The sequence below is a fragment of the Mobula hypostoma genome, chromosome 9 (assembly GCF_963921235.1).
Source record: "Mobula hypostoma chromosome 9, sMobHyp1.1, whole genome shotgun sequence".
Classification (NCBI taxonomy): Eukaryota; Metazoa; Chordata; class Chondrichthyes; order Myliobatiformes; family Myliobatidae; genus Mobula; species Mobula hypostoma.
Window position 1 is genome coordinate 14209979 of NC_086105.1, and position 22649 is coordinate 14232627.

General features: G+C 37.8%; 1 protein-coding gene across 5 annotated transcripts in view; it reads left to right on the plus strand.

Annotated features, from left to right (window-relative positions):
• lin7a (lin-7 homolog A (C. elegans)) overlaps positions 1–5814 on the plus strand; it is an 83840-nt gene extending 78026 nt beyond the window's left edge. For all 5 annotated transcript variants that reach the window (XM_063057754.1, XM_063057752.1, XM_063057753.1 and 2 more), the window contains one exon: positions 3623–5814. The gene's annotated coding sequence lies outside the window, so the exon portion shown is untranslated. The remainder of the gene's footprint in view (positions 1–3622) is intronic.
• Positions 5815–22649: the final 16835 nt, after the last annotated feature.

The window sequence follows — 22649 nt, forward strand, 5'->3', positions numbered from 1 at the left end:
TTGAAACGCTGTTAACTGGTTTGTAACCCGATAGTTAAATATACCTTACGTATTTGGTTTCAATTCCGAAAATTTTTCGATCTCAATCAATTTGGGCTTGCGATTCCTATTTTAGGTAACATATTCTACCCTCCCTCTTCCACTGACCGTGCCTTTCAAATTTGGAAGATTAATGGTATTTCACGGTTTTTGGATTTATTTTTAGATGGTTCCCTTATGTCTTTTGAGCAATTATCTAACAAATATAACTTACCAAGAATACATTTTTTTAGATATCTCCAAGTTAGAAATTTCCCAAGTACTATACTCTCTTCCTTTCCGACGCTACCTCCTACATATATTTTAGACACTATAATTAACCTTAATCCATGTCAGAAAGGTGTAACGGCTATTATTTATAATACTATTATGAAACTTGGGAAAGCTCCATTTGATAAGATTAGGTCAGATTGGGAAAAGGAATTGGGTCTTACTATTCCGGTGGATGACTGGGCGTATATTTTACAACTAGTTAATACTTCCTCTATCTGTTCTAAACACTCCCTAATTCAGTTTAAAGTTGTCCATAGAGCACATACGTCTAAAGATAAATTAGCTCGTTTTTATTCTCATATTAACCCTTTGTGTGACAAATGTCATGGGGAGATAGCTTCCTTAACTCATATGTTTTAGGCCTGTCCTACTCTGGAAAATTTTTGGAAAGATATTTTTAATATTATTTCAAAAGTATTGAACATAGATATTTCTCTCCATCCTATTACTGCTATCTTTGGATTACCTAAAATTTCCAGTAATCTTTCCCCTTCAGCCCGTAGATTGATTGCATTTCTTACTTTAATGGCAAAAAGACGTATTTTACAACATTGGAAGGAGATTAATGCTCCAACTACATTCTTTTGGTTTTCCCAGATGATACTATGCTTAAATCTGTAGAAAATTAGAAGTAATCTTTATGATTCTTCAGTTAAATTTGAACAGACTTGGAGATCTTTTATTCAACATTTTCATTTAATGTAACTTTTTTTTTCTTTCTCTGGCCATATTTACATTCCCTTCTTGCTTTTTAACTGTTTTTAATGGAGGTCGGGTTTGAGGACGTGATTGTTTTAAGTTGTTTAACTCCACTTGATACCTAGTTAGCCCATTGCTTTGCTTTGCTTTTTAGTTTAGTTGCATGGTGGTTTTTTTTGGGGGGTTTTTTTTCCTTATTGACATGTTTGAAAATTAGTATACTATCATATTACCTAGTTATTTTATATCTAAACTGCACTGTTTGTACTAAAACAACAGGAATTCTGCAGATGCTGGAAATTCAAGCAACACACATCAAAGTTGCTGGTGAAGGGTCTCGGCCTGAAACGTCGACTGCACCTCTTCCTACAGATGCTGCCTGGCCTGCTGCGTTCACCAGCAACTTTGCTGTTTGTACTAATTTTTTTTGTATTAATATCTCTTGTAAATTTATATTGCAACTGTGTATCAGTGCCTATATGGTTTACCTTTTGTGTACTAATTCAATAAAAAGGTTTAAAAAGAAAAAAGAAAGGAAACAGATACATGACTCCTACTCCGATGTTTCTTTAAAGTATTTGTGATTATTGGAAAGGACTTTTTGCAGTATTTTATTATTTTGATCATCTATCAATAGATAATTTGCAAACACAAAATAATCTGCAGATGCTGGGGTCAAAGCAACACTCAGAACATGCTGGAGGAACTCAGCAGGTCGGGCAGCATCCGTGGAAAAGATCGGTCGACGTTTCGGGCCAGAACCCTTCGTCAGGACTGTAGAGAGAAGGGGCAGAGGCCCTATAAAGAAGGTGGGGGAGGGTAGGAAGGAGAAGGCTGGTAGGTTCAGTTGAAAAACCAGTAATTTGAAAGACAAAGGGGTGGGGGAGGGGAAGCAGGGAGGTGATAGGCAGGAAAGGTGAAGAAGGAATAGGGGAAAGCAATGGGTAATAGAAGGAGGCAGAACCATGAGGGAGGTGATAGGAGAAGAGAGCATAACCTGGGTGGTGGAGGTCCCTGATTATGATGGTTTCTTCCCTAAGAAAGGATGTTCTTATACTACAAATCTGAAACAAAAATATAAACTTGGAAATACTTGGAAGGAGAGAAGGGCTCTGTGAAGCTAAAAATAGTGTCAGTGTTCAGGGCAATACCCTCACATCAGAACTGAAGTAGTTACAGTATTTGCCTTATGGGTGGTGCAACAAATGTTTACAAATTGATTTATGGGATAAGAGGTCCATACCTTGAAAACAGATTAATTAGCAGGGACATACAGTATATTCCAAGTTATTGGAAAGACTTCAAATTAATTTAATTGAAACTGATAAAATTCTTTAAAATGGTAGAGCTGATGCAAAGAGGAAGTGTTTCCCTGCAGGAGAATGTAGCGCTATGGTGTCGTGGCCAGGCATTACAACTGAGATGAGGAGTCATTTGTTCATACAAGAGACTTGACACTTTCTACTTCTGAGGCTGGCGATTTTCACTCAATAAGAAAGTGATCAATAGAGATTTGAACTGTCAGGGTATCAGAAGATAGAAAAGTAAGTCAAGAGAAAGGAATTGATGTCAATGGTTGGTTATGATCTTATTGATCAGCAAAGCAGGCTCAGAGGTTATATTACCCACTGCTCCTTTTCCTTTTTGTGTTTTTTACCGTCAGTGACGGATCTGACCTAATGCAGGTCAGACATACAGACAAGCTCGGCTTGGTGGGAGACTTCCAATCTTGCCGCTTTGTCTGGCCCATATTGTAACTTAGAATATATATGTGGATGTCAGGGGTAATTTGAATCAGAATTGGGCTTGGCTGTGGTACTTTCCAAGTGTATGTATATTGACCTCAGATCATTTAAGTAAGTGATATACCTTAAAATTCTGACACCCTAGTAGTACCAGGTTCGCAGATTTTCCAATCTGTTGGAGGTTACTTTGTTACCCCAACATGCCTTTATTTCTCACAGTAAGATAATACATTTCAGTAAATCCAGCAAGTTCAAAGGAGTTGGATCCTGAGCTGTAGAGAAGTTTTAACCTTGTCAAGCAAACTAAAATATACAAGACATCTAGTCCCCAGCTCCATTTGCAAACCACATAGTAGCATAGCGGCTAGCTTAACACTCTACAATGCCAATGATCGGGGTTCAATTGCCGCTGCTGCTGTGAGTAGTTTGTATTTCTTCCCTGTGGCCGTGTGAATTTCCTCCGGGTGTTTTAGATTCCTCCCATGTTCTAAAGATGTGGGCGTGCTGCCTTGGCAGAGGAAACATGCGACGCTTGTGGGCTGCCCCCAGCACATTCAGACTGTGTTGGCTGTTGACGCAAACGATGTATGTTTCGAAGTGCATATGACAAATAAAGCTAAGGATTTCCAAATGATCAGATTCTGGATTGTTGGAGTTTTAAAACAGCAAAGCGTTGAAGGAGGGAAAAGTAACTAAATTCGGGTTGGAAATGTTTCAGTATTTAAGACTTTTTGTAAATAATGCAATTGTTTATAATTGAGAGTTTTTGAAAAGTAACATGTAGTTTAACCAAAATTTAATTAAGATTAAATAATCTGTCATAAGATACTTACTCGGGGATTTTGATCTTTTGTATCCATTTTCAGACTTGTCCAGGAATTTCCAAGATCCAAGTGGTAATCGCTGCCAACTCGAATGAACACACTGCAATCATGGTTTTGCGGTGGAGAAGAGAAGCAACCTTCAGATACAATTGATCATTTGTGAAGATGTGTATATAGCTCATTCAAACCCAAGATATTGTGTAAATGATAGTTTTAGCTAAGCTTAGCGTTGGCTTAGAACAAAATGGCACAAGATTTTTTGGAAAGTAATTGAATGCGTCTATTAGAGTCGCAGTAGCTCTTACAAGTTAGGATTCATCTTTTGAATAAGAGATTCTAACTCAGCAAATGCTTATACGTACAGAATATGGACTTTTCCTAATTTAAAGCCATCCCTATTGGCTCTGTCAATGTTTGTGTTTAGTATAATTGTATTGATATAAAATAAGTGTTTTCAAATAATATTTCCAAAGGGAACTCCAAAGAAATACCTGATTTTGACTTTTAATGATTTTTGCATATTAATGTAAAATATTATTTTTCCAATCAGATTTCATTGTATTAAAAATCTTGTGCCTATTCATAAAATCAAGTTATGTTTAGAAAATTATTATAATATCTCATTTAATATTTAAAGGAATCATGAGTTAATATATTGATTAACTAGATAAGCTGAGTTCAATTGATTACTCAACCAATTTTAGTGCAATCTCTCCAATTTTCCCACCTCTTCAATTGAAAGATGTGAAATGCAAATAATAGATCTTCATTCAATGATATTCCTTCTATTTGTAATTATTATCAGCTCCACTGAAATAATTCAACATCCCAATTTGAACCCATTCACTTTCTTCTTGCTCCCTTAAGCTTCATCTTAGTATTTTGTGATCTTCGTTTGGCTTATTTTTGTTGCTGCACATTTATGACAAATTGAGGGAGTCAATACATGGCTCATTCGTGAAATATTTATTATTACTAGATTTGTTATGGAAAGTTGACATACTTGACAGTATCAGTGCAAGGAAAGAATGCAGAAAGTAAGTATATACTGGTTCTAAAGTGAAAGAATATTGAATGCAAATAACGAAGGCATTTAGGAATACAAAGTGACCACATATTCTTTATTTATTAGGTTGCTCACAATTTAATGGATTCACTGTTCACTAAATTGGAAGGAACACAAAATCAGCTGAACTAGCATTCCTCAGATGCATTCTTTCATTATTTTCCTTCCCTGGGCTGCTAATTGAGAAGCAATTAGATGCCTATGCTGAAAAAATTGCATTTCTATTAACTTTAATGAGTTGAGCTCTAAAATGTGCCGGTGACATCTGCACTGGGAGTTTCCACTCATCGTTCTTTTGGTTGATTAGCTTCTGGCTTGGTCTTCAATTTTTGAAATTTACTGACAAAAACTTTTTATAAGAACATTTCTATTAGGAACAATGCCTCTGTTTCAGGAAGAAAATTAGATATATGGAGTGGTAAAAATCAAAGATAAAGCCTGCAGGACAGACATATATGATTTTTTTTGCTGACAGTTTTATTTCTAATTTCCTATGGTTATTTATATAAAATTATATCTTTGCATTATGTTTCAAAAACAAAATTTGCTCTCTTCCCTCTTGCCCGAACTCAATTATACAAACCACACCAACCTTCTGATAGCTGGATCACCTTAAGCCCTGATGTTACACCGATATTTACTGTAGCATTCCAACTTTAGGGAGGAGAAACTATTAACTTTGTTCAGTCTCAAATCTGCTGTAAAATGTAACAATGGTATGGTTCTACAATGAGACAGAAAAGTTTCATATATATTTGCAGATAGCAAATAGAAATATATCTGTGTGAATCTAGAAAAATATGTATAATTCTATTGGTGTGATTTTGTATTTCATTTTGATTGTACAGAATTGTTTGATTTGCTGTTATGAGGATGAGCAACTTTGCTCCAATTCTTATCATTTGCTTTTCCCTCTCAAATTTGGGCTTAACCAGAAATGAAGATTTCATACCCAATGTACTGGTCTGTCAATGTGTATTTAGATAATCAGAGTCTAATGCTGTTTTACGTGATCCATAAAGTGTTTGATGCAAAGATGTCATCTGTATCTCAACTAAAAATTCCAATTTTGTAGTGTTTTTAGTATTTCATTTTCAGTTTATGATAAAACTTTAGATTGTTTACAGAGAATGTATTTAATTTCTAAAAACAGATAGAAATCTTGATCACTCCAGTGGTTTGCTTGTGTCTGTTTTCCTTATTGATTCCTATTTTGTCAAAAAACCTTTCCCCCCCAGCTATTGTTGCACTGCACAAAATAATACATGATTTTTACATATATCAGGAGCACTTATAAATACTAATACCAATAGAATTAATCAGAAGTTATGTTTAGCATCTTAAAATGGTGATACAGCAAGTAAGATTGATGTTTCGGGAAGTCCACTTTATGGTTGTGTGTTGCGATAGAATTGCCAGAGACAAGCTTAACAATATCTCTGGGCCAATTTCTGCAGAACTTTACATTGCATTCTGTCACAATGGAACTTAGAATAATTTCTGAAGCAATTCTCACCAATGTGCAGATAGTGTTGTTAAAAATATTTGAAAATGTGGTCATTCGTACTCAAATTACAAAATATTGTACTTTAATATCACTTAAATAGTTAAGGTTCTAAGCTACCACCTAACCAACAACCACAGCAGTGTGCAACTTTTTGAAGCTAGCAAGTGTCAATATATGGAGGAGCTCTTTAAGAATTCAAGTTTCTCATAGAAAATAAAAAATAACTTGCTAATGATCAAAATCACTGATAACTTCAAGTGACACATGAACTCCAGCATAAATGAAGGAAGGTTCATTGTGTAGAACAGGAGTGAAAAAGACACGTACTTAGAAATGTGAAATAAAGCAAAACAAAAAGTAGAAATACTTAAAAGCTGGACAGCATCTGTGGAAAGGAAAATTAAGTTAATGCAAGTAAATGACATTTCATCAGTTCTTAATTCAATGTTCAGAACTTGTATTCCAATGTAAGATTACTAGTCTAAACACTCAACACTTCCTTTTTCCACAGGCACCGCTTGACTTGCTGAGTATCTCCAGATTGTTTTTTTTTTAAATTTGCAGAAAATATGTAAACTGACTGTTCAGGGAGGCATTGCTAAATATTGGTGTGGTTGATTGGGAATGATTTTTATTTTGATCCTAGCTAAATAGCCTGCCACTATTTTTGGTAGACTTGATGTCTTCAGTGGATAGAGTACTGGGTGTTAAGACATAGGTAACTTCTGATCAGAATTTTAACAGTATAGGTTGACAAATTTTATCCACAAAGATCAAATATTCCTATAAAATTGGATTTGGACATTCCCTGCTTAGAGATGATGCTAGTGAAATTACATAATCATGTATTTCATGCCATGAACAATGATCTGAATGTGTAGAGATTAGGGAGTACAGATTGACTGATAGTATATGACATGGTTTGAAGTATGCTCCTGGAAGTTTGCCCACTTGACGTTTCATCAGCAGGCATTGCCTGCATTACCTTTTAAACACAGAACTCCCTTTGCCCTCTTGTACAGCCACACTGCACCAGAGTTAAGAGGAAGGGAATGAAGAAATCGTCCTGTTGTCATGAAGAATCAAATGCCAGTATCTAAAACAAGTATTTGACCAATGAAAAGATTTCCTTCACACCAAATATTTCTAAAGTAAAGTAATTTTTATCAAAGTGCATATGCAGCACCATATACAACTCAGATTCATTTTCCTGTGGGCATTCTCAGCAAATCTATAGAATAGTAACTATAACAGGATTAATGAAAGATCAACCAGAGTTCGGAAGACAACAAACTACGCAGATGCAAATATAACTAAATAGCAATAAATATTGAGAACGTGAGATAAGAGAACCTAAAGTGAGATCATTTGTTGTAGAAACATCTCAATGGATGAGCAAATGAGTGTAGTTATCCCCTTTTGTTCAAAAGCCTGATGATTGTGGGGTAGTAACTGTTCTTGAACCTGGTGCTGTGAGTCCTGAGGCTTTTGTACCTTCTACCCGATAGCAGCAGTGAGAAAAGAGCATGGCCTGGGTGGTAGTGATCTCTGATGATGGATGCTGCTTCTCCACAACAGTGTTTCATGTAGATGTGCTCAATGGTAGGGAGAGCTTTATCCGTGATGTACTGGGCCAAATCCACTACCTTTGTTAGATATTCTCATTGCTTCTGTTATAATCAGTCAAGTGACAGAGAAAAGGTTATGACCCTTTTACATCTTGTTCGTCATTGAGTTGAGAATTTGTTTTGAGACACTTAAGCATTTGAAGACATTTTAAACTCCAGTAAGATTTGGGGTGTATGATTCTACTTGAAGGTGTTGGGATCCTGCTTACAGTCTTGACTGCATTGCTCTGTTCTTGTTCAAGTTCAGGTACAACAGTGGGTATTGGAAAGGTCATTCTGAATGGCCATACTCCCACCTTCATGCAGCATATGAACCGTTGCTTCTTGTCATGAGGAAGCAGAACTCATTTCTGACCAAACTGAACCAAAGCATACAGCAGCCATTTCTCTGCATCTTGCAACTGCTTCCATTGATTTGTCCAGCGGGTGACTTGAAACATCAGACTTTAGTAATTACTTTCATAGTCTTGGTATTCCAAAGCACTCTATAGCCACTTGTGTGAGGACTGTATGACAGAAAGTCACATTTGTAATGTGGAGGAATTGAACTTGGTTCTAGGATTTAAGAGAGGCTGAAAATATTTCCTTACTATTATCACCCTCCCACAAAACCATTCTGATCCTAATAAAGCTCTCTACTCTGATCATATATGCAGAACAAAAAGAAAAGTTGGCAAATTAGGCAATTTCATGTCATATGTTGTAGCTTTAAGCCAGTGGAGTAGTGGAAAATGGGGTTAAGCTGCAGTGTCATCAAAAATAAAGTTTTGATTAGCATGTATCCTGGAACTCAACGAATTAATCTGAAGAGACATTACATTTCCTGGAATGTAACAAAGATTCTAAACTCTCCACAATGACAGTGAGCATGTGACAGATGCTTGGTTATTAACACAAATGAGAACTAGGATAATTACAGAAAATTCAGAGTGAAAGTTAAAAGGAAATGAGAGCATGATTAGAGACTGGCATCAAATATAGAAGAGGATCTAAAGATATCCCACAGTCTTTGAATAGGAATGGTTAATGAGCAGAGAGGTCAGACTGATTTGAGAGCAAAAAAAAAATGTACCCATAGAGCCAGAGAATGACTGAAGAACCAAATAAGCACCATGCTCAGACTCCATCAAAGAGGAAGATGCTGCTCAAGGCTTATCAAAGAGAGCTTGAATGGGCCAAAAATTGATAAGGAGGAAGTAGATATACTTAAAATGAATAAACACAAGAAATTCTGTAGATGCTGGAAATGCAAAGCAACATACCTAAAATGCTGGAGGAACTCAGCAGGTCAGGCAGCACCCATGGAAATGATGTTTGAATGGGGGAAGTCCTAAAGACATGTCTCAGCCCAAAACATGGACTACTTATTCATTTCCAAAGATGCTGCCTGACCAGCATTTTGTGTGTGTTGGTTAAAATGAATAAGTTATCTTTTCCACATAGGATGTATTCTAAATTACAATGAGGGAATATAGGTAAGTAAATTAGCACCATAATTAGCCTTGATTCTCAAAACATTTACGGACTTAGGAGGGAGGAAAAAATGCAAGTTACACACTTATTCAAAGAGTGTATAGAATTAAACCCAGAAGTTACAGGCTAATCTTGCTGCTGGGCAATGTTTGACAAACAATAATTAGGGACTGATTTAGAAGCCATTTGGATTCACTGGTGAAAACAAGAGGAGATTTATCAAAACCGCAAACACGAGGAAATTTGCAGATGCTGGAATTTCAAGCAACACACATAAAAGTTGATGGTGAACGCAGCAGGCCAGACAGCATCTCTAGGAAGGGGTATGGTCGACGTTTCGGGCCGAGACTCAAGACTAGTTGGATCTAATTACTAATATCTTTTAATGAAAGTAACAAAGAAGGCTGGTGAGGGAAATTCAATTGTTGTGTATATATGGACTATTAAAAGGTAGCCAAGGTGACACATAAAAGAGTTGTCATCCAGATTAAAGCCCATTGAATAACTGGGGCAGAAACAAAGTAGCAGTTAAAGATTCTTTTGGGATTACAGGTGTACAGATTACGGTGGTTGTTACTACGAACAGGATTTTCACAATATAAGTTGATATTTGGACTTAGGTGTAGAATCCAAGCTTTCAGATGACATAAAACTGAGAGGTGTAATAAACTCTCAGTTCAGTAGGCTTAAAAACTGTGTATATAGCCTTATGGAGTTGGTGAAGAGATGGATAGAATTTAATGCTGAGAAACTTGAAGTGTTGGAGTGTTCTGTTCTGTTCAAATCTAAAAGGCTTTCAGGAGCCCTAGAGTATATTTGCACAGTTCATTGAAAGTGACAGAGCAGGTTAACAATATGCACAGAAGAGTATTGGGCTGCCAGGCTTTATCAAAACACATGACTAAGAAAATCACAATTAAAAAATTACAAGACACTGATAAGGCCACAATTGGAGTACTGTACTCAGTTATGCCTCCCAGACTTTAGGAAAGAGGTGGAGATTTATGGAGAAAATGTGGAAGTTAGATTGATCTCAGAGTAGGTTAAAAGGTTGGCACGACATTGAGGGCTGAAGAACCTGTAATGTACTGTAGTGTTCTACGTTCTATGTTCCAAGAGATTTTCCAATGTGATTCCTGGGAAGAGAGATGTTAGGTATGTTGCTAGACTGGATACATTGGAATAAGGGAATTTGTGAGATCTCGTCGAGGTATTTGAAATCATGAAGGGTAGAGGCAGAGTAAATAGAGAGAAATTTTCCCCAGTGGTGAAGGGATTAGGAACCAGAGGACATAGAATAAAACTGACAAACAACGGAAAGTGAAATGAATTTTATTTTAAACAGTGAAAATGTATAGTACAGAAAACAGTGGCATTCAGGAGGGAACGGGTTCAGTTCAAAGTTCAAAGTAAATGTTATTATCAAAGTACATTTATGTCACCATCTACAGCACTGAGATTCATATTCCTGTGGGCACACTCAACAAATCTATAGAACAGTAGTTATAACAGGATCAATGAAAGATCAACTGGAGTGCAGAAAACAACAAACTGTGCAAATGCATATATAAATAAATAACAATAAATAACAAAAACATGAGATAAAAAGTCCTTGAAAGTGAGGTGATTGGTTGTGGGAACATTTCAATGATGGGGCAAGTAGAGTTGAGTGTTGTTATCCCCTTTTATTCAAGAGTCTCATGGTTGATGGGTAGTAACTGTTCCTGAACCTGGCCGTGTGAGTCCTAAGGCTCTTGTACCTCCTACCTGATGGCAGTAGCAAGAAAAGAGCATGACCTTGTGGTGGGAATCTCTGATGATGGATGCTGCTTTCATACAACAACATTTCATGTCGATGTGCTCAATGGTTGTGAGAGCTTTACCCATAATGTACTGAGCCGAATCCACTATTTTTTTTGTAGGATTTTCTGTTCATAGGCATTGGTATTTCCATATCAGGCTGTGATGCAGCCAGTCAATATACTTTCAACTACACATCTATGGAAGTTTGTCAAAGTTTTAGATGTCATGCCAAATCTCCACAAACTCCTAAGAAAGCAGAGATGCTGCCATTTTCAGGGCTGTTGTGTGAGTGTGGGGGAGTTGAGCTGACTGGACTGTCCTTGGATTGAGCTAGTGTGAATGTGATGGGCCTAAATGGCTGTGAACACAACAGATAATGATAATGATGTGACTTTCTGTGATACTGTCTCTTTAACCTGAAATAAAACACACACTAGTTTTTTGTTAATATTGACTCATAGGTTGTGGATATCAACATCAAGACAGATGTTATTGCCTATCCTGAAATTGCTCCCAGAATTCAGTGATTTCAGAGAGTATTTGAGAGTCTGTCACATTCTGTGGGCTTAGAATTGGAAACAGGGCAGACTGTACGTCATTGGAAAAATTCCTTTACTGAAGAACTTTGGTGAAAAGATGGAATTTTATCAGTTTTTTAATTGTAGAATTATAAGTATTTGTATTTAAAATTCTCAGCCATGTCTGGCTTTGACCTTGTGTTTCCAGAATAGAAGTCCAGGCCTCTGGATATTCATTAACTTAATCCCAATCCCAACAATGTAACCACAAAATTATTGATAAATTCGTATTCCATATCCCGTGTGCTGTATCACCTGTCAACGAAAAGTAGTTCTATTGGAAGACAATCTGTAGCAATTAGTTATATTTACTGTTTCAGTAATGCAGACTAGGAATTCGGGAAAAATGGATTCTGGTTAATTGGGACACATCAGAACCAGTACGTTTTGGCCCAATTTAGGAGTGCCTCAATTTGTCAAAGTTCCATGGAAATAGATAAAAAGGTATAAAAATGGCAAACTGAGTAACAAGTTATGTATTTAAGTGATATACAGAGCAAATTAGAACATTACCAATATTTCTACCATACTCTAAAACTGCATATTAGTTCCTAATAGTTATTGATGGAGAAATTCATCCAGTGTAGGCAATGCACAAAATCAGAACAGACACGTAGTGCAGATAATGGACTGCCTTCAGACAAAGTTATCAATGATTGCATCCTCCAAATCTTCGTGTTCATTGTAACATTCAAGATGATTATCGATACCTTCAAATTGTTATACTGTACTCCGAACTTGTTGAAGTAGTGAAATCATTTAATTTTTACTCCTAATGGTTTCTGGCATCTCTAAGCCTGAATGCTTGAAATCACAGTGAGCAAAACTGTTCTGAATTGTCTTATTGCTTATTCCTTGTAGCTATCAGTGACAAAATGCACTGCTTTTGAACACAAACAAACTTAACAGACACTATTTAAAAGCTGTTAGCTGCAAGTATAGTGTAGCATTTAACAGCTACAAAAGTGCACACGACTAACACTAGTTTGAAACTGTTCAGCAACGGTCTGCTGACCCAATTAAGCAGCATGGTGTCCCAAATAAATGAAGGGAATCCTGGAAATGTTCTTGATTGGTTTTTGTTCTTTAAGAGTTGTCCCAATTAAGCAGCTATCCCAATTAACTGATGGCCCAATTAATCAGACTCCACTGTACTTACTGGTAAACAGTTTTTGTGCATTGAGAAACAGACTAAGTTTCTGCAGACGCTGCCTGATCTCCTGAGTATTTCTAACATTCTCCCATTTCCAGCATTTACATTTTATCTGCTTTTATTTACTGATTCACTATTGTTCCACCTTTAATCTTTCCAAATAATTCATTTTGTATTTCATTCCTTAAGGTATATTGGCTCTTGAAAAGGTTAAAAAGACAAAAGTACTGTGGGTGACTTGGAATGCAACTCCACTTAAAATTCCCTGCACTGATTGTTAGTTACGTGCAGGTCTAGAAGTACACAAAGCAGGAAATCTGTCTTTTGTGGAAATTCAGGGGACTAGAAAAAAAGGAATGTGGAGCTGTATGTGTTCATACATCGTCGACATCGATGAGGACCTCAACACCATTATGATGGTTTCGAGACTAGTGCGTGATTTGGATTTAAGTGAGGGAGAGTTGCACAGCGTCAGCCTCTCTCTCTCTTCCCAATTCCCATCTGGATCCAGTGGCAAGACAGAGTCTAGACGGCTGGAGATGGGACTAGATGCAGTGGATGACCAGGACGTCTTCTGTGTCTTGTCCTGCTCTACACATTCCACAATGCATGCAGAGACCGCCTTCTTGACCGTTGGACCTTCCGCTGGTCTCGTCCACTCAATCCGCCGGAGTCTGTCTTCACATGCTGGGATAGACATCTCCCTACCTCACCGAGGGTTTGAGACCCATCGGCTACCCTCACCTGGTTTAGCCGGCTTGTCGAAGCCGTTGTCCGGGGTGTGGCCACTGTCGCATGCAAACAGCTACAGGGAGCCACAGGTGAGAGCTGAGTGCCAGGTGGGGACCAAAGGTGGACTAACTGCCTTGAAAAGGACGCGACATGTTCCCCCACCAGAAGTGCTACCCCTCCCTGACACTCTATACACCCCAGAGCTGTATACTCAGGGCAAATAAAGCTAACTCCCTGTTTATGAGGTACGAGTGACCCACTTCTGCATTTTATGTGCAGTGCAGAGCAGTATCCCGTGGAATGGGCAGAGAAAGGCACCCTGAGTGGGAAAGTTGATAGGCACAATGATGAATAAATTTCTCATGCAGAATTTCCCCATGGGTGATATCAGAATGTTGCAAGCAATGTTTTCCCATTTTTGCGCTTACTTTTCCATTATTTACACCCACATTTCCTGCCAAATTTTAGTGTAGGCTGAAAAATAAAAATTACCGCAAATGATCAGGACCTTCATAAAAGAACAAAATTCACACCATAAACTTCACGTGTGAAAATTAGAAATGTCATCCATTGTTCGTTCCCACACACAAAGCACAGCATGTTTCAGAAAATGCAATCGTTTAGGCTTTTCAATGTTTATAGAGCATAATTTTGCATTATAAATATATTCAATGAAACCAACTATCAAGTCTTTTGAGCTACTTAACCCGAAACGCTGTGTGATATTTCTCAAGTGAATGGAACCCTTGTGAAACCATAATCCATTGTTTGTATTATCAACATTCTGACTCAAGGTTCCAGGAAATCTGACATTAAAGAAGTTGCACAACTCATCGTTTTCTTCCAACTTTGATAATTAAAAACATCCTCAATTTCAAGTGTGTTTTTTCATTCTTTTCTTTCTATAACATTGCCTAACCTATTTCAATTTATTTTTGATGTTTAAATTATTCATATGCATCCATCAGTTTCAAAACAACAGAGGCCAACTGTTTTCGCTCAATATTAGCATTCTTCCATCATGTATACCAAACTCTCTAACTAAACTAGGGAGTTCCCATGCTGGGGCCCACGAACCTCTCGATTAAGAGTAGGGGGTCCATAGCATAAAAAGGATTGGGAAATCCTGAAGTAAACAATCTATCCATTTACACTAATTTGAAAGAATAAATCTGGATGGATGTGTATAATGAACAAAGTTGTCCAAGCGCCACAAGAATGAAAACTTCTAACCCTTTCATTAAATAAGATAGGAAACAAAAACCAGTATTAATAAATGCATGAAAGTGTATACATGCTCTATATATTATATATGCTATCACTATTGTAGTTTACATTTTAAGAATAAAGAAGAAAATTGCAATTAAATTATTATTTTGTTCCCTGCTGTGTCTAACATTCTGGACTGACATATGCATCTTTTTGAACTAGTATAATTTTTTAAAAAACTCTGACATATGTGGCATTTTGATGCAGTTTATTTCTATTTTCCCTTTAACAGAAAAAACTTGCTTCATTCCCTGTTTGCATGCTTCAGCATAAGTGTCGTGAAAATTCTTTCCGCCCATGATTTTCCAATCCAGCAATCTGAACATAAGTGTGCCAAAGAGATTAATCTTTCACTTCAGTTAACTCACAAGACAACTGAGAATTGTCTGGATCATGAACCTATCAGAAGTTTATTTTGAATGTCTGGACGAGCAATCAATCATACTGTGAGCTGTGATCAGCTGAGGAGAAGTAGTAATTGAGTTATAAATCTTCTTCAGTTAAATACTCACAAGAGTTATACTGGAGCATTACCAAAGAAAATTTGACATCAAGGCACATTGAGATTTTTGGGGAGGTGACTAAAAAGGATATTTTTAAGGGCATGTCAGTCCATGGCCTCCTCTACTGCTGTGATGAGACCACACTCAGGTTAGAGAAGCAACACCTTATATTCCATCTGGGTAATCTCCAACCTGATGGCATGAACATCGATTTCTCAAACGGCAGTAATTGCCTTTCCCCTGCTCCCCTTCACCATTCCCCGTTCCAGTTTTCCTCTTTCACCTTGTCTCTTTACCTGCCCATCACCTCTCTCTGGTGCTTCTCCCCCTTCCCTTTCTTCCATGGTCCTCTGTACTCTTCTATCAGATTCCCTCTTCTCCAGCCCTTTATCTCTTTCACCAATCAATTTCACCCCTCCCTCTGCTCTCAGTTTCACCTATCACCTACCACCTTGTACTTCTTCCTCCCCTCCCCCCAACTTCTCCCTCTGACCTCTCACCTTTCTTTCTAGTCCCGATGAAGGGTCTCAGCCCAAAACCTTGACTGTCTACTCTTTTCCATGGATGTTGCCTGATCTGCTGTGTTCCTCAACCATTTTATGGATGTTGCTTGGATTCTCAGCATCTGCCAATTTTCTCATGTTTGAATTTTTAAGGAGCAATTTAAAGGAGGAAAGTATATCAGGAGGATTTGCCCAACAAATTTCAAGGCCAGCATATATTGTTCTTCCTTGATAGCATAAGTACTCTCTACACAATCATTTTCTTCTCCTTTTGGCTCCTAACATACAGTTAATTAGAATCATTTCTCACCTGTACGCAAATGCTCGGAAATTTGGCCTGATGGTGACCACTTTACATCAACCTCTACAGATTGGAACAGGTGCTTCCAAGCAATATTAATCCTTGTTGCCGATTGCTGTTCTTGGTCAGGTAACTCAAACAGGGGCATCCAAGCATGTTTGGCAGCAGAAACCAATATTTAAAATTTGTTCATGATTTTCTATATCTGGACATTGCCAGCAAGACCTTTATTGCCCGTCCCTAAATGCTCTTGAGAAAATGGGATACTGGAACCCCAGCAGACATTCCGGTAGGGTAAGGAATTTGCAGATTTAGACTGTCCAGGATTCTATTTTCATATCATGATTGTGTGCACCTTGGAGAGGGACGTGTGAGTGGTGGTGGACCCATGACATTCATGATGGTGGAAGCTGTCAGACTGTCCAAGCAAGTAAATAGTGCATATTACCAGCATTGCATCAAAGTAGTAGAAGGAATGTATGTTTTGGATGGTGAACGGGGTTCCATTAAGCAAGCTGCTTTAACCTGTATGACGTTAAGCTTCCTGAATGTAGAAGATGTCCTCTCCCAGGCAAGTGAACAGTATTCCATCACTCTTCTTGCAGATAGTGGAAAGGCTTTGGGAATTAGGAAATGGGGCAATTGCTGGGTTACTGAGCTATCTTTGTAGCCATTCTATTTGTGTGACTGGTCTACCCGAATTTCTGTTTAGTGGTGAACCCATGTTATTGCCGGTGGGGAAATTCGATGATGGTAATACCATTGAAAGCCAAGGGACATGGTTATATTCTGTCTTGATGGAGAAGATTATCCTCCGGCACCAATGTTACCTGCCAATGATCATAAACATGAAAATGTCTGCAGATGCCAGAAATCCAGAGCAACACACACAAAATTCTGAAGGAACTCAGCAGGTCAGGCAACATCTGTGGAAATGAATAAATAGTCGACATTTTGGGCTAAGACTTTTCTTCAGGACTGAGAGGGAAGGGGGAAGATGCCAGAATTGAAAGGTGGTGTGAGGGGAAGGAGGCTAGCTGGAAGGTGATAGGTGAAGCCAGCTGGATAGGAAAGGTCAGGTGCTGGAGAAGAAGGAATCTGAAAGGAGAGGAGAGTGGACAATAGGACAATTACCATTTTGTTAAATTGCCAAGGCCTGGCTGCAAGGAGCAAACATCCCTTCTTCTGACAGAAGGGAATGAAGGCCATTTATGCAACAGGTGAAGATAATTAGGCCTAAGACTTGGCCTTGAGGAACTCTGCAATGAAAATACTGCGGTTGCTGACTTCAAATGAAAATACTATTTCTGTTTGTGTCAAATGAGACTTCAACAATTGGGGTATCTTCCACTGAAGCCCACAGATTTGAATTTTATTAGGTCTTCTTCAATCTCTCAAAGCATTCTCCACCTCACCTCAACTTTGGAATTCAACTCTGTGACCTATGCAATAAGATTTGAAGCTGGCTGGTGATGCTGAAACCCAAAGTGAGCAGCTTATCAATAACCTCGTGCTGACAACACTTCCAGCAATAGCTTCTGTTACTTTGTTGATGACTGAGAGCAGATTAATTGGAGAGTAGCTAGCCAGATTGGATTTCTCCAATCATCTAGCAATGAATGGCACAAAATCATCAAAAAAATTAACACCAAATGATAATTCCCCACAAAAAACAAGGAGGGTATGTGTAAATACACTATAGAGTATGTTAAGGTATGATATTCTGGCCCAGAAATTATAGTGTACAGGTGATGACTTTTGCACCAACCAGCATTGTGCATTTTCTTTCACACAACGCTAAACATCCCAGACCAAGGGCGTGTCTGGAGATTCAAGGGGAATGCAGCGTAGGCTGCTGGAGGCCTAATTAGAGGTGGGTTAATTCTACAATTCCTTCACATCCATTTGAGAGAGTATTCTAACTGGCTTCAGCACTATCTGGAATGGGGGCTGGGCAGTGGCTACTGCAATGGAATTAAATAAGCTGCAGGGAGTTGTAAACTTAGTCTGCTCCATCATGGGCTCTAGTCTCCATAGTATCTAGCACATCTTCAAGGTGCGAGGCCTCAAAAAGGAGGTTCTCCATTAGTAAGGACTCCCACCACCCAGGACATGCCATCTTCTTATTGCTACCATCAGGAAGGAGGTACAGGAGCCTGAAGACACACATTCAATGATTCAGGAACAGCATTTTCTTCTCTGCCATCTGATTAATGAATGGACATTGAACCTATGAAAACTACCTCACGACTTCTTTATTTCTGCTTTTGACTGCATATTTAATTTAACTATTTGCTATAATAAACTGTAATTCACATTTTCTTCTCTATTATTATGTATTGCATTGTACTGTTGCGGCAAAGACAACAAATTTCATGATATATGGCGCTGATATTACACCTGATTCTGAATTTTTCTCCAGGTAAGTATTGTGAAGTTTAAAGCCTTGTTTTCCATTCCTGCACCATACTCTGTTCCTGAGCACAGCCCTACACTATTCCATCAAATTATTCTGAAAGCAAACCAGACCATTTGGAAAATTTATTATCATATTGACAGGAAGTTGGGGTCCAGATAAAAAATTCATACCATTAATAAGTTGGGATCCAGAAAAAAAATTCATACCATTAATAAGATTTTCCTACCTTCATAACAAGATCTAATGCGTCCATAGCTTTATCTACTCTGCTTCTGAATTATCTCTCATGCTTTTGTTACCACTTGATTATTCCAACATAATCTTGGCCGAACTACCCCATTCCGTGGTTGGTAAATATGAGATAATTCAAAATCCTGTTGTCCAAGTAGTAATTCCACCATGTATTCATTCTGTACTTGCTGCTGTACATGGGTCCCTAGCCAAACAACAGGTTGAATTAAAAATTCTCATTTTTCACTCATATCATTCTCTCTGTGTCAATGATGTCCTCCAGCCTCGCAAGTCTAGCTCCTCTGAATTCCCCAAGCAATTTTAACACCACACAATTTAAACTGTGAAATTTTCTTCCTTAATCCCTTTGCTTTTTTGGCTTTCTCTCTCTTTCAGAGTCATTCCTTAAAACTTTCATCTTTGACCTTTTGGTCATCTGACTCAGTGGAATTGTGAAACATATGCCCCCTTTTTACTTAAAGCTGGGCGCAAATTAATCTGTGACATTGTTTCAAAGAAGAACAGAGCATTATATTTGACCCATTGTACAATATTTCCCTGATTCAGTCACAAATAAATTTGGAGTTTGTCAGATTACTATTGTGGGAACTTGCTTTGCCAAAAACTGCTGGCACAATTCCTATATTGGAAGATGACTCTAATGGTAATTCCATTGGTTTGAAGTACCTGGGATTGTCTGGAGACTACAAAATGTGCTATGTGAATGCACATCTTTCCTTAATGTCTCCTCTTTGGTACAGTACCCAATTTTGTTTTATAGTTTGTCTAAAGATAATATACTACATTAAATAGTACTGTATGATTTTGTTGCGATTTGAAACAAATTAAATAGCTGAGCTTTAGATTTAATCCAGATGCTTCAAGGTTATTATGGCATGATTGATTGAAAAGTTGTTAATATCTTGTGAAATATAAGTTTATGTTATTGAGTAAATGCTTGAATTTTGTGAGAATTCAGTCAGTGGAATCATAAACATCAAAATTGTTTGTGTCATGCATTTTATTTTACACTTGTTTTATGGGAAAATTAGTAGACCAGTAAATACATTGCTATACATGATGCAACGTTGAACTAGATGAAATCTTGCAAAAATATAGTATTTTCTGCTGTGCATGAGGAAAATTTTCTTTGGAATTACAATTTGCAATGGTAAGATAAATATCCCAGTGGATTCACATTTCATTCTGAGGTATATTTAAAATATATATTGATCATTTTTAATCACGCACCAAGCAGGGGCATTTGTTCTGTTTCCTTATGAATCCTGGAAAATTCTGAGCTACCCTTAAGTAATACAAAGACCATTTATGATCAACAGTGCATGTAAACCAAAATAGTGGTGCAGATTTTATCATTAAAATGACAAGGTTTGTTAAAAATAGCCTTTATTTCTCTGAAATTTCCAACATCCAACCATGTGCAGATAAATTTCAAGATAGAGAAGCTACTGTTAATACATCCTAATCCTCCACATGAGGTACCATATAACCTTTGCAAAAGGAATAATTTGAATCTTTTCATTTCTAAGGTACTATTCTTGGCATAAATTCTACTGTCTTGAGTTGATTGGAATATTTTAACAAAATAGCAAGTCCTAATTACTACTGAAACTGCTTTTAAGACCTGTAAAGATAATTGTACTTATGTACTATGTAATAATCTTAGATTAATTGTTCTAAAATTATCTGTATTTTAAATAATAAAATTGTTTTTGGTCCATATTTCAAACCTAATGAAATAATTAATTCTAAATTTAGAATTTCTCACTTCCTAGTTTACTTTATGTCAGATTACTTTAATATAATTGGCTGGTTGATGTGACATGGCTGTGACTAGACACAAAAATCTTCTGTGGGAATTGATTAACAAAAACTCAAAGGAACACACACAAAATGCTGGAGGAACTCAGCTAGTTGGGCATCTGCAGATCTTTCTGTGTGTTAACAATAACTCATGTTAGGTCTGAGGAGATCCATTTTGCACAGACACTGAAGCTTTATAGTTAATTATCTTCCAAGTCAACAGAAAGCAATATTCCAAAAATCTGGCTATTGAAGTCAGAACGTGTATTAAGTGAAATGCGTGAGCAATATACACTGCTTAACATGCTATGGTGAAACTGAAGTGTGCTATTAGGATCAGAAGGAAATCTGATAAAATCTGTTCAAAATTTAGAAGAGGTTTAATAAGATAAATGGGATAAAAACAACTTTGAGCACTGATAGTTAAACACTGTACAGCAATTGAAAAGAACGAATTAAGGAAATATGAGAAATTATTTAATGAGGGGATATAAAAAAAAGCATGCTCTGCTAGAAACTAAACATAATAAGCCCAACAAACAACTCCTGTGTTGTAACTAAATGTAATTCTAACTTTGCTTCCAAAAGTGTAATACAGTGAGTATAAATGGCTATAGATTACTGGTAAATTGGTTTATTATTGTTACGTGTAACTGGGTGGACTGAAAAACTTGTCTTACATACCATCCATACAAAACAGTTCATTACAACAGTGCATTCAGGCAGTATAAGGTAATACAATTACAGAGTGCAGAAGAAAGTGTAATAGTACAGAGAAACTAGCGTAGATAGACAGTGAGGTGCAAGTCACAACAAGATAGATTGTGAGGTCAAGATTCCATCTTATCATACTAGGGACCCAATCAGTAGTCTTATAACAGTGGGATAGAAGCTGTCCTTGACCCTTGCTTGCAGGGCTTTTTATTTTCTGCCCGATGGGAGAGGGGAGAAGAGAGGATGTTCGAGGAGGGTGTGGTCTTTGATTATGTTGGCTTCTTTACCCAGACAGGGAAAAGTGAGTCTACTGAGGCTGGTTTCTGTGATGTCCTGAGCTGTGTTTGCAACTCTCTGCAGTATCTTCTAGTCTTGGGCAGTACAGTTGCCATACCAAGCTATGGTGAATCTAGATAAGATGCTTTCTATGTTATAGGGATTAAAATTGATGAGTGTCAAAGGGTACATGCCAAATTTCATTAGCCTACCGAGAAAGCAGAGGCATTGGAGAACTTTTTTTTGCCATAGAGTCGATGCTGTTGGAGCAGGGTAGGCTATTGGTGATGCTCACTCCTTGGAACTTGAAACTCTCAACCCTCCCAATTGCAGCACCGCTATTGTAAATGGCAGACTGTGCACTGGCCACTTCCCCACCCCTTCATGAAGTCAATGACCCACCTCTCTCCAACACTTAGTTCCAAGGGTTTAGATGGGGCAGAATTTGTTAAGTGTGTCCAGGATGGATTCCTGTCACAGTATGTGGACAGGCCGACCAGGGGGAATGCCATACTGGATCTAGTACTAGGTAATGAACCGGGTCAGGTCACAGATCTCTCAGTGGGTGAACATCTGGGGGACAGTGACCACCGCTCCCTGGCCTTTATAATTATCATGGAAAAGGATAGAATCAAAGAGGACAGGAAAATTTTTAATTGGGGAAAGGCAAATTATGAGGCTATAAGGCTAGAACTTGCGGGTGTGAATTGGGATGATGTTTTTGCAGGGAAATGTACTATGGACATGTGGTCGATGTTTAGAGATCTCTTGTGGGATGTAAAGGATAAATTTGTCCCGGTGAGGAAGATAAAGAATGGTAGGGTGAAGGAACCATGGGTGACAAGTGAGGTGGAAAATCTAGTCAGGTGGAAGAAGGCAGCATACATGAGGTTTAGGAAGGAAGGATCAGATGGGTCTATTGAGGAATATAGGGAAGCAAGAAAGGAGCTTAAGAAGGGGCTGAGAAGAGCAAGAAGGGGGCATGAGAAGGCCTTGGTGAGTAGGGTAAAGGAAAACCCCAAGGCATTCCTCAATTATGTGAAGAAAAAAAGGATGACAGGAGTGAAGGTAGGACCGATTAGAGATAAA